Genomic DNA, 12,234 nt, shown 5'->3' on the forward strand with positions numbered 1-12,234 from the left:
CAGATCTCTTTGCCTTTCTGCATAGATTTTTGTATTTGCTGGAACAACAGAAAATATTCAGAGAAATACTTCATTGCATGAGCATGTGTTCATTTGGACTGGGTGGAACCAAGTCACATGTAACTATTCCTCATTCAATGCTTGTTCTGTTAACTCAGGATATACTCTTTGATCACCCTTGGATCCCTGATACATTTCTTCCCTCTTTTCCTTTTGTACTTAAAATATATTTTTCTTTAAGGAAGATAGCAGAAGTATGCAGGATTTCAGCTCAGGTGCACTTCTTTCAGCTCTGGAAACATTTTCCCAGAGAACACTTGGATTGATATGTCTTTTCCACGTTGCATCACATAGTCTTTCTCATTCTGTTATTGAACAGTGCACTGTTTCTTTAGGTCTTTAGCAACTGGTGATTTCTTAGCTTATAGAATCAATTCCTTTTGCATTTGTGTTCAGGACCTTTCATTTTTTGCTGTTGACTTTACACCATTTCTGTTACTCCAGTCCCAGAAGTCATCCCTTACTCTGCATTTATGATGGCTCATAACCTTGTGCCAGGCTTTTTCTGCCAACACAGATGAGACACTGTACTTAAACAGTCCCTAAGGTGCTACTTTAGGAAACTCCCTTGTACCATCCACTGCTCCTCCCCCCTCTCTTAAGTAGTTAATTTTTCACCTAACTTAGAAATCTAAACCTCAAGGTATAAGGTCTACGCCTTTTGCCTAGAAAATTATATACAGAGTTTTCCATCTGAGCTAATAATTGCACTGCTATCCAATGCTGTACTGAGTTCTAATGATATGTGATCTACTTTATTTGCGGAGAAAATAATTTCAAAGAAAGGCTCTGTATTAAGTTTGGTCTATTTTACCTTTGGTGATGACATATTTCAGTTTATTCTATCTTCTTTTTTCATCACTTGTATTTACATAATCTTTCAGAATTTTTAACTTTGGTTATGACTGAAATGAAATAAAATTTTTGTCAATAAAGCACAGGCACTATGTTATCTAGTCCTATAAATATGATTACTTATCACAAAAGTTTTAGAATTACTGGGGTTTCTTCTGTAGCTGTAAATAACTTCTGCCTGTGAAGGGATAGTCTTCCCTCAAATTGTGATTTTGCTAAAGAAAGTCCAAGACTCCAGGTAGAGATGAACTTCCTAAATGGAAAATTCTATGGGGCAATCTGTCATCTCAGTGTGCTTTTGGCTGTGTGCTGTCACACATGCTGTGCGCTGTCACAAAACCTTTGTATAAGATAGGAGAGGGAGAGTCCCAAGGGATTAGCGAAAGCCTCAAGGTACTGTTTGCTACAATACAAGCACTAGCCTTCAAAACTGACCTACAATGCAATGTAGTCAATTATCACTTAAATGTCTCCAGGGGTTTCAGTTAAAAGTAGAATTTGGGTCCCTTCCCTGCTCCACAGAATCCTCCAAAAGATAGCCTAGTCTCTCCACCTCCCCACAGCAGTAGCTGTGTTTCAGTAGTGAGCAATGTACAAACTCTAGAGAACAATATAATACTATGCTGCATAAAGGTCACTATTGATCATCAGGCACCATGGCTCAATACATGGTATAAGCATCACATACCATCAGTCAAAGTTTACAAGGAAAATAATGAGACTAGATATACATTCCAATTTGTTAAAGTTTAATGTGTGTCTGGTTGTAGGAAATGCCTGGATTCTGCCAGAATTTAACTTTTTATTTTTGATCTCCACAGGGGGATGTAAAACAGTGATGATTTTTTTTTCCAGTGCTGAAGTTGTTAGATCCTAAATTTCCAGCTGCCTGTACTGACACCTTTTCAAAGACTCTATGAGAACAATTTAATCGTTTCTTTCAGCAGAAAAACTGACTCCATTAAATTGCAGTGGCCCAGAGGACCAAGAGCAGCTGTTAAAATGCAATCACTGTTGAGCTCATATAAATTGTTATAGAAGTTCTTTCACTGTTTCTCTATTTAAACTTGCTAAGGTACATCCAGTAAATGCATGCAACCTCTCCTTTAGATACTTGCTTCTACTAGGGTTATGAAAGAGGGTCTCTCTGTACAAGTCTTTGTGTTAGTCTTTTATCCTTGGTAATGTTCCAACAGCTCTGAAAATGGCAATTATTAATTCACTGTGAAAAAAGCACCACTTCTTTCTTGATATTCTGATTCATTTTATTCCAGTTTCTAACCTGCTGTTTCTGGCAAAAGCCTTTTTGATAAAGTGAAGGCTGAGTACGTTTGAGGCAGACTTTGACAAAATTAGGTGTTATATGTGACAAGTTTCAGTTGGTGTTTGTTTAAGCCAGGGGGTAGACCACAACGACTCCATTTGGTAGCTCAGGTTTGCATTGACAAAAGAGTATTTAGCTGCTTGACTCTTCTCTAGAGACTAATCACCGCTGGGAGTTTGGCACCTCATACCTCCAATGAGCAGGCCAATGCACACACAAGCATCGCACTCATCTGACTGAAATCACAAAACAGGGCTGGCAAGTGCTTAATAAGTTCCTGACAAATGCAGGCTATTACCCCAAACCAAAAGTTAGTCCCCTTCATCAGGCTCTCCAAGACTGCAGTTATAGACTGACCATATGGATTGGTTGCAAAACTGTATGATGGGCTATGATTTTTGGCAACTACCTAAGGAAAAGGTTTTCTTTGTTAAGACTTTAGGTTAAATTTGAAATGGCTCATGCTTCCTTTGCTGGGCAGGTAAGATACTTGGAATTGCCTGGTATTTACCTGAGGCTAAGAAGCATGGCTGGATGGTATCTGGAAAGCTGCTGACACACAGTAACTGGTTCATATACTCAGAATTGCAATTTTTATCTCTTCATTTGGAGTTTGACTGAAATAAACATAAAACTATTTTCACAGGAACTGATGGGCTACCTTCAAGTAATAGTCCGATGACGATAAAGAAGACCCATTTCTTAGGCACCAACTTTGACTTGGGAAATCCAGCACTCTCTAACATCTGCAGTGATCTTAGGCAGTGCTTTTCTCAGGTCCTCAGATGTACACATCACTGATTTTGGGCGTGTAACTAAATGGCTTTGAAAAATCTGACCAGCATGCCTCTGTGCCCAGTGCCAACTCTGTTGAATGGGTTATTAGTAAAATCTGCTGTTATAGTAGTCCTGCAGGACTAATAAGGTGCTGTGTTGCTGAGGGCTCTATGAATAGCTAAGACAGATAACCAAGATAGAGTATTGCTCAACTGAGGAGTATTTAAATGCAAAATTTCCTTGTAATTTAGAAACTCCCAGACTGAATCCAACTGCTAGAAGCAATTCTGAAATACTTCAAGTTTCCCTCCTTTGTATCTTTCAAAATTCAAGTGCTTGTGTTATTTGTATCCTACCTCAATTTTTGATAGAGTGAATTCTGAGACTCTGCCTGATTGTATTAAATGGTGGTGGTGAATTCTGTGTGCCTCTGCTCAGGCTCACAAAAACTGTTCTGTTGCAGACTTCTATGCACAAGCTATAATATCCTTATGGTATATCGCAGTATTTTTGTTTGCTTGCAGGTAAAGGAAAACTTTTATATTTGTGTCCTGGGGTTTATTGATAATCCCAGTGAGGCAAAGGACATTCCTGTATATGACTTAGCTCAAAAACAATTGCATATCAGTCCTTCTGACACCTGTGGGGATTGGGTTACCAGATCAAAGCTCAGAACAGATTTTGTTCTTTGTGGTTGCTCCACTCAGTCAGAAATAATTTGTAGAAGACCTTTAGGGTACCTTAAGTGGAGCACAACTGCATTGATTGGAAAGATATGCATGCTTTTGTGAGCATACCTGTGCAGATTTCAAAGTGCGAGGTATTCAGACCAGGGTTTTCCTGGAGGAATGCCAGTGAACTACGTGGGTGTACACATTCCTGTATACCTGGAGAGACATCTATGGGCTGTCAGCATAGTTAAAACAGAAAAACTCTCAATACTGTAAGTGGAAAATGAAAGGGAAAAAATGGGAATCTAACATGAAGACTATTAGTGCTGCGTTTAGTGGGTAACCAGGAGGGCACAGGACAGGACAGGGCCTTTCCTTTCTTCTCTATTGATCTTGATTGTTGCTGGCTTAAACAGTGAACATTTTCAGAAGAGAAAGGAAAGGATTGGTAACAGTGCGTGGGACAGTCTGTCGATTTCAATAATAGAAATCCACAGTCAGGTGAAGAGATTCCAGGATTTCCTCATTTGTTGAAATGTTGCAGTACACCTAGAAGAGCTGGCGACAAAAAGAAAGGAACTAGCAGACACCACTCATTTCATCCAGCCATGTGCCCAGTTGCCATGGACTAAAGGGAGCTATTATATCAATTTTATTAAAGGAGGGAAGCCTTCTGCAAAACTCATCAGTTTTTGAGCTTTGGGGGTTGAGAGGCAAGAGGTACTTTTTAAAGAATGGGGAATCAATTTGTTATTGTGTAGTAATTTTTCACTTATGAAAGGTATGATTTATAATGATAACTATGTATCCAGAGTTTGGTGTGAGTGATTAAAATACTCTTTAAAATGACATAATTACATTTACCACTTTTACAATAGAAATATTGTCCAATAAAATAAAATTATGGTTGTGATATGAAAGCATTGTTTATAAAAAATTCTGAGTCGCAACACAGGAAAAGAGGAGTAGTAGAAAATTTCTGAGTAGTAGAAAATTTGGAAAATTTCATATTTTTCACAGGACTTCCTCAAATATGAGAATGCTTAAATTACTACTCCCCCCACATTTGCTGTACATGACATTCACTTTGGAAATTTCTGATTTCCTTAGCAAATGGAAATTGAATGTAAATAAGGCAATCAGATCATAGGCAATGATGGCTAGAAATAGCATTCTAAATATTTTAGTAGTGACATTCCAGAAATGTTTACCTTTGTGAAGATAAGCAGAATATATACAAAAAATGAATGAACAACAATCTGCATTCCATCATTAAAATGAACTTTACAGATGACTTGCTCTTGGACTCTGAGGCAAGTTCTTTTTTTAGAGTACAGTCTGCAGAACCAGAAAATAAAGACAAAACCAGCCTGTTTGCAACCTCTCAGGGACCAAATACCACACAGAAAGTGTTTTGTGTTTTTGTATTTATTTTTAAATGCTTAGTTTAGTTATTAGAACACCAGTTCTTTGTTCTGCTTCTCAAGTATTTTATATCAGCTCTGTGGTTTAAAGTGATACTTAAAATGTCTGCAACTTCATTACATTTCTGGAGAATTCATGCCAAAAGCCTTTTGGATATATATACTGTGTCTCTTTTATACCACTGCTGCATGATAAAGAGAAAGCAAGACACTTTTGAGGTATCTGCATTATCATTCTGAGATGCTACTTTCATCCATCCTATCCGTGACTGCAATTTTTACATGTCTGGGCTGTTGTACACCAGAGTGAGCTAACTTGATATCCCTTGGCATTAAGGCCCCTTTTATTACATTTGCTGAGAATAGAGTCTAACACAGCTATAAAATTTTATCAGCAACTGTTTCAAGGAGTCCAGACCTTGGGAAAGTACCATCCAAAGGACCTGAATCTGGTCAATGTTCTTTTCCAATGTCAGGGAAAATAAAAGTCAACAAAAGCAATGTGTGAATGAAGAAGTGAGGATCATCAGACTCTCAGGGCTCCAGCCATCTTCTAGGTGAGATATAAGACTGAATCCCTCTTTAGTGATCATTAGGCAAGCATCTACACTGTGCTGGACGGCAGCTGTCAGTGTGGCATAGATGCCAAAATTGTTTTCATGTACAGCACTACCATGCCTGAGTGACCCTGGAGCTGACTTGGTCATAACTCTGAAGATTTTCCCCAGGGAAATGGAAAATCCACCCAGTGAACATGATCCAAAGAACTGCCCCTCACAGTACAGGTGAAGCCCAGTAGCCTCCAGCTATTCCTTCTGGTTGAACAAGGAGGAGGCAGCAGGGAACACCTTGAGACCTTCTTAAAAGGAATCCTGTTCCAAGCAGCCAGCATCCACAGGGAACCTGAATTCAGCTGGAGTTTAAGCAGTCAGTGTCTTGTGTGTCTTGTTAATGCTCCTAGATACAAACTGCTTTGCTCTTTGGTTTAACAGCTAAAGAATTACATTTAACCTACAGAATTACAAAACCTACATTTTACCGTGCAGAACAAGCCAATTTAGACCAAATCCAGAACAGTGCCTTGTCATCTAGCCAAAAGCAAGGAGAGATATACACAGGGCTTCAGCAACCTTCTGTGTTACAGTTCAGCCCAAAGTAGCAAAAAAAAATGAGCTGACATGAAAATATGGCAAAATTTAGTAGTGTCCTTTGAGAGTGTCCTGAAGACTATATTATTTTTCTTTCTTTTTTTTTTTTTTCTTTTCTTTGCTTGTTTGTTAGTTGGGTTTTTTTAAAATTTATTTATTTTTATTAGCTGACAAATTCAGGAAAGAGACTATAAATTCTAACTTTGGTTTGTCAGTGAAAAAAGACTACAATACATAAAAATTCCATTTGCAATTCAAACTAGCCTGTCCTCAGGGAGACATCTGTCTGCTCCCTTTCTTGGGCACACAGTGCAGGCTGTGCTCCTCAGTGGCTTTTGATTAATACTTTCACTAAAATAACATAATAATGCTTTAGGTATTAATGGGTCACGTTAGCCAACTTCAGTAAGTGAAAGAATGAAACTTGTAATGTTGCAAAATAAAACTGAAATTCTTTGCTCTGCTGGCAATACTGGAAATAAGTGAAGTTCATAATGACTGGATATCCAAAACCCGTACAAAGACAGGCTCTGAGACACACTGCATTTTCAGCTAACAGTGTTGTCACAGTGTTTCCCTTGCTTTAAGTATCTGTATTCTGCCTCTCTTCCATGAGTCACTCACAGATCTGTACCCAGCCTAAGGAAATTCCTGAGGGTTTCCAAAGAGAGTTGCCTTTCTAGCTCTTGTGTTTGTGCCTTTGACCTTCCTTATTGCTCACTGTTGCCTTTCTCCATCTGTATTTGTGTGTGTGTGTGTCTGCGTGCACATGCACAAACTTCCTGCGCAGGCTGGGGGACAAGTGGCGAGGGCTGTGACGTGGAGGTTTCATTTGGAAGGAAGGGCCACTTGCCATGGGTGCACCACGTGTGCAGGTTACAGCTGGCAATGGACAAGCATTAGCTAGCCCCAAGTGTTCAACTGTTTTGTGGTTTGCTCTTCCTGAGATGGTAGAAACACAGACTATGTGTTAAGAATTCAAACCTCCTCGAATAGACTTTCTCTTTTTTTACTTCATCTTCACACATTCTCAGGAATTGTCCACAACCACAAACAGATAGCCATGGGGCTACATCTAGCAAAACTGTAAAAAAGAGTCCTTAAAGCAATGTTGTATCCAGCATATAGGGATACGAGTGTGACAGGGTTTGTAGAGAAGGCCAACATATTTTACAAGATCCATTTGTACTGTAAAGAAACCAAAATACTAAGAGCACACAAGCCTTACTTCTGATCCACAATAGAAGGAAGACACCAAAAATTAAGTACAAGCTGGTAATAATTGCTCTGAGTTTAATTTAGTTATAGGAGTACTTTAATTACTGGACCAATCAATTAGAAAAATCTGGATATTACTTGTGGTCAGAATGAGATAGGTCAGAAACAGGGAATTACCAAAGTTGCCACCTCTTGAAAGACTGATACAAAGAAAAGTTATTGCTTGTGGAAATCTGAGAGTTTATGTCATAATTGGTCTTCACGTACTTAGAATTTCCTTGACAAATTTTCTGCTGATTTTTGTCTAAGTACATTTTCCTCTTGATAGAAAATCATGTGTTTTGTTCACTTAGAATGGTTAATTGAGAAGCGCTCTAAGGAAACAGCTAAATTCTACATAGAATCTTATGGGACAATGTAGGTATCTTAGGACAAAGTTAATAATCTTGATAGATCCACACTTTTTAATTTTAATTTATTTTGCAATATGACGTAACATTTGCACGTTCTCACACTGGATCCGAGTCAGATTTCTGATGCATTCAGGTCTGAGTTATTAATTAAGGTGCATTATTAAACATAGCATTATTAAAGTAGATCATCGTAATGTGAGCCCTAGGACAAGGAAACTCTCTATGATTTATGTACCTTCTGGTTTAAGTTACTTTTTTTTCCAGATTATCATGTGAAAGTTTTCTCTGACTCCTTTTTTTTTCTCTGTGCAAGCTAAAACTTCACTTTTGCTTTTGAAGATTCTCACCATGGGACCATTTTTTACTGTAATTTGGCAGAGGCTCTTTCTGAGTAGGAGGTTTGGACTTGTTTCCAGGAAAACTGAGATATTATTTTTTTTTGCTTTTGTTAAATTTTGGTATTTTGCTAACCTTTTTGATGAGTACATAGGGACTTTCAAGAATAGTTTTTCTCATGGAAATGGAAACATTTCTGTTCTCTGCCATACATGGGAGTGGGAAGGAAGAAAATTATTCTCTTTGAAAACCAATAAGTGAACAAATGAATTTATAGAAGTGAAATTATAGAAGTGAAATTCATATCCCTGCAAAGTAATTGATTTTACTTTTATGAATTATTCTCAGATATTTCTTATTTTTCTAAACTCTCCTCAGTCATTCCTAGAAAAGAATAACGCTTCCTAATCAGTAAGAAATTTGGTATATCACACCCATGAATTAAAAGCCAAATTGGGGATAAAGTATGGAACTCCTGCCATAATTTCATTATTGTTTTTAATGCATATACTAGCAATCTCTCCAAAACAAGGAAGTAAATTTATGAAAGTATATAGATGGATATATCTAATCATTGAATGCTCTTCTTCTTGTTGAATCAGAGGTTAGGTTTGACTTCCATCTCATTGCTTGGCAATGTTACGCTAATATGACCTTAGAGATTTCTTGTCTTTCAGTCGTCTCCCCTGAAAAAATGCCTGTTGAAGAAGCAAAAGTTAGGAAAAATATTTTCTAAATGGTATTGAAATATTTCTATGTAAAGTAAAGTGTATGAAATACCAGTCCGTGGTACAATAAGAATACAAATAAGAGAAAAGATCCATTTCAGTTGCACAACAGAATGAAAATATTTCAGTTGGTGATGGGGTCAATAAAAGATAACCTTTGCTCATACACAAATTCCTTGTCCAAGTAATTGCACTCTGCTTAAGCTTGTATCACTGGGATCATATGGAAACTCATTCCTCAAAAGCTCAGCAAACTATAGTACTTCTCTGACCTTGTGAAGGGTGATTTTTTTTTTTCACAGCTTGATTTGCCTCAGACATGAGCAGAGATTATTCTCCTTCACTGCCCAAGACTTGCTAGATGGGATTTCAAATTCAGCTGACAACAATAGACTAACTTTTAAGGTATGCCTTTATTTTGGAATTAAGAGCATTACTTTTAGCTATCATATTAAATATCATCATCCCCAGAAGAGTAGGGAATATCAAACTTTTCCTTTATTTACTTTCCAGATAACACCTAGACTACTAACACTACTTCTGTCATGCTGTGTGTTCTCTGAACAGTCCTGAGTCTCAGGTTCCTGGAGTTCACAAAGGATAATTTTAATTAGAATTTGTACATTGTTCAAATTCATATAAATTGAAATGTATTCAAACTGCCTCCTAAAAATGCTTAAGCTATCTGACTTTACCTCTAGATGAACAATATAAAACACGAATAGTACTGATCAGAACTGAGGAACTCCTCTTCTGAGGCACTGGAGCATCAACAGCTTGATCTATATTTAAAATACATACCTTAAGCATCCTTAGATTAAAGTAAATGCCTTTTCTAATATAATTTGTAGGTTTCCAGCAGATCTGTCCCAGAGAAGCTTTAATTTCAATGCAGTTTTTAAAAAGTAATTTAAATCAGGACATCAGGGTTATTCCAACACTTCTGTAGAATGTGTAATGAAATCATTAATGTCCAGATAGATATCTGAGGCAATGACAGTACATTTCATTTACTGTATAGTGGGAAGCAGAAGATTGGAGTTTCCTTTCGTTTACACTGTTAGAAACCAGAAATTTTCTATGTGATGCAGAAGAAATAATGGCAAGGTAACTTCAAAGAGAATAAACTGAATAATTTCTAACAGACTAGCACCTAGTCTGGAAAAAGTAAAAGTTTTTGATGTTTAATTGAGGCTGAGATATGGGGGCAAAACTGCAATTCTGCAAATCCTAAAATAGTACAAGATAAGTCCTATATCTGAAAAAATGCATTGTAAATGCATCATTAATAATACAATAAATTTAGACATCATCATATTCAACCCTTACTGCTAAATATGCAAACTTTTATCTAAAATGGAGTGGAGCATTTTTAAAACATCAAGATGACTGAGATCTAAAAATTACCTTTGTGTATTTATGCTTGGATTCATCCTTTATTGGTTATCTAAAGCATGTGCTATGGACTGCTTTCTAAATATGTTCAGAACTTGTTTCAAAGTCTTTGAGTTTGGTCTTGAAAGCTGTGTTTAGTGTAGCACACAGCATTGTCATCTGGGAGCACAGTGACTGCTGCCTGCTGCCTGGGTATCATTTAGGTATCTGCTCTGTCTGGGCACAGCAAAGCTTTCTACAGTCCCATCCTTCTTTTTTGTGTAATTGTGAGGAGATATATTACCTGACTTATGATAACAGAGCTACACTGAAAAATCCTAGTGATACTTAACTGTTTCCAGTCATATGACATCTTACTGGAAGATGTCAGTAAATCTTTTCAACATCACTACTTCTAAAGAAAAAAATTGTATATTCTCTGAGTGACAAGAACCTATGTGTTTCACAAAGTTATCTTTCAAGGCTGTGTGTACATTTTGCCCAAAATGTATTGCTTGGCATTCTTCAGCAAATATGCATTACTGCCTTTTCTCTTTTCTGGAATTACTTCTTCGTGTATAGTCATGAAAATAAATTCTATTATGGAGCAATGATTTTCCACTCTGCAGACTTACAGGATGTAAGAGAGGTTCTTACTTGTGAACTATGACGTACTTCAGGAATTTGGCTACCAGCACAGAATGTGTTCACCTTGGAGCTGGAGGTTTTCTGCAGAGCACATCAATAAAATGATCTTTTAATAGCCACCCATTCCAGCACCCCGGTGTTCTGTACATGCATCCTGTTTCTCACACACCAGAATAATTTTGAGTACCAGGGCTCTTTCTTGAAATCGGGGCCAACCATATTAAGATATAATTTCAGGTAATTATAAATGGAAATAATATTTTTAAAATACCTGCCTAACTAAAGGTCTTGCTGCTGTACAAAATCCATGTTTTCCTACGAGATCAGTCAACTCCTTTAGTTTAATGAACCATTTGTTGGCAGATTTGTAAAGTGATACTGGTTCTGCAGGTCCAAGTAGTTTTCTGCCAAGGAAATAATTTCAGTGTTTCAGATTACAAGTGCTAAAATTCTTATTTTTTCCCAAATGTTATTTGGGAATGCCAGCCTTATCAAGTTTGCTGCATTCTGCTTGAAACACATTAACTGTGCACGCTTTATTTGCTCCAGAGTGCAACAGCTTTTTCCGCTCTCTTTTGCAGCTGACCAGCCCCATCTGTGGTCAGTGGCCAAGGATTTGTCTGAAGGAAAATGTCCTGTAATTGGGACAGGGTAACCTCTGGTATCAGCACAGGCTGGGGATGAACACATCGAGAGCAGCCCTGCCCAGAAGGACTTGGGGGTGCTGCTGGGTGAGAAGCTGGACACGACCCAGCCGTGTGCACTCCCAGCCCAGAGAGCCAATGGTGTCCTGGGCTGCATCCAGAGCAGCGTGGGCAGCAGGGAGAGGGAGGGGATTCTGCCCCTCTGCTCTGCTCTGGTGAGACCCCACCTGCAGTGCTGCATCCAGCTCTGGGGTCCCAGCACAGGAAGGACATGGACCTGCTGGAGCGAGTCCAGAGGAGGGCCTCAAAGAGGTCAGAGGGCTGGAGCACTTCTCCTATAAGGAAAGGCCGAGAGAGTTGGAGTCACTCATGGGGACAAGGCTCTGGGGACACCTCATTGTGGCCTTTCAGTATTAAAGGATTCCTATAAGAAAGGTGGGAATAGACTTTTTAGCTGGGCCTGTTGGGATAGGAGAAGGGATAATGGTTTTAAACTAAAAGACGGTACATTCAGACTAGATAAAAGGAAGAAGTTTTTACTATGAGGGTGTTAAAACACTAGAATGGGATTCCAAGACAATGGTGGATGCCCCATCGCTGGAAAAATTCAAGGT

Source organism: Corvus brachyrhynchos, unplaced genomic scaffold (genome assembly GCF_000691975.1).
Source record: "Corvus brachyrhynchos isolate BGI_N302 unplaced genomic scaffold, ASM69197v1 scaffold115, whole genome shotgun sequence".
Classification (NCBI taxonomy): domain Eukaryota; kingdom Metazoa; phylum Chordata; class Aves; order Passeriformes; family Corvidae; genus Corvus; species Corvus brachyrhynchos.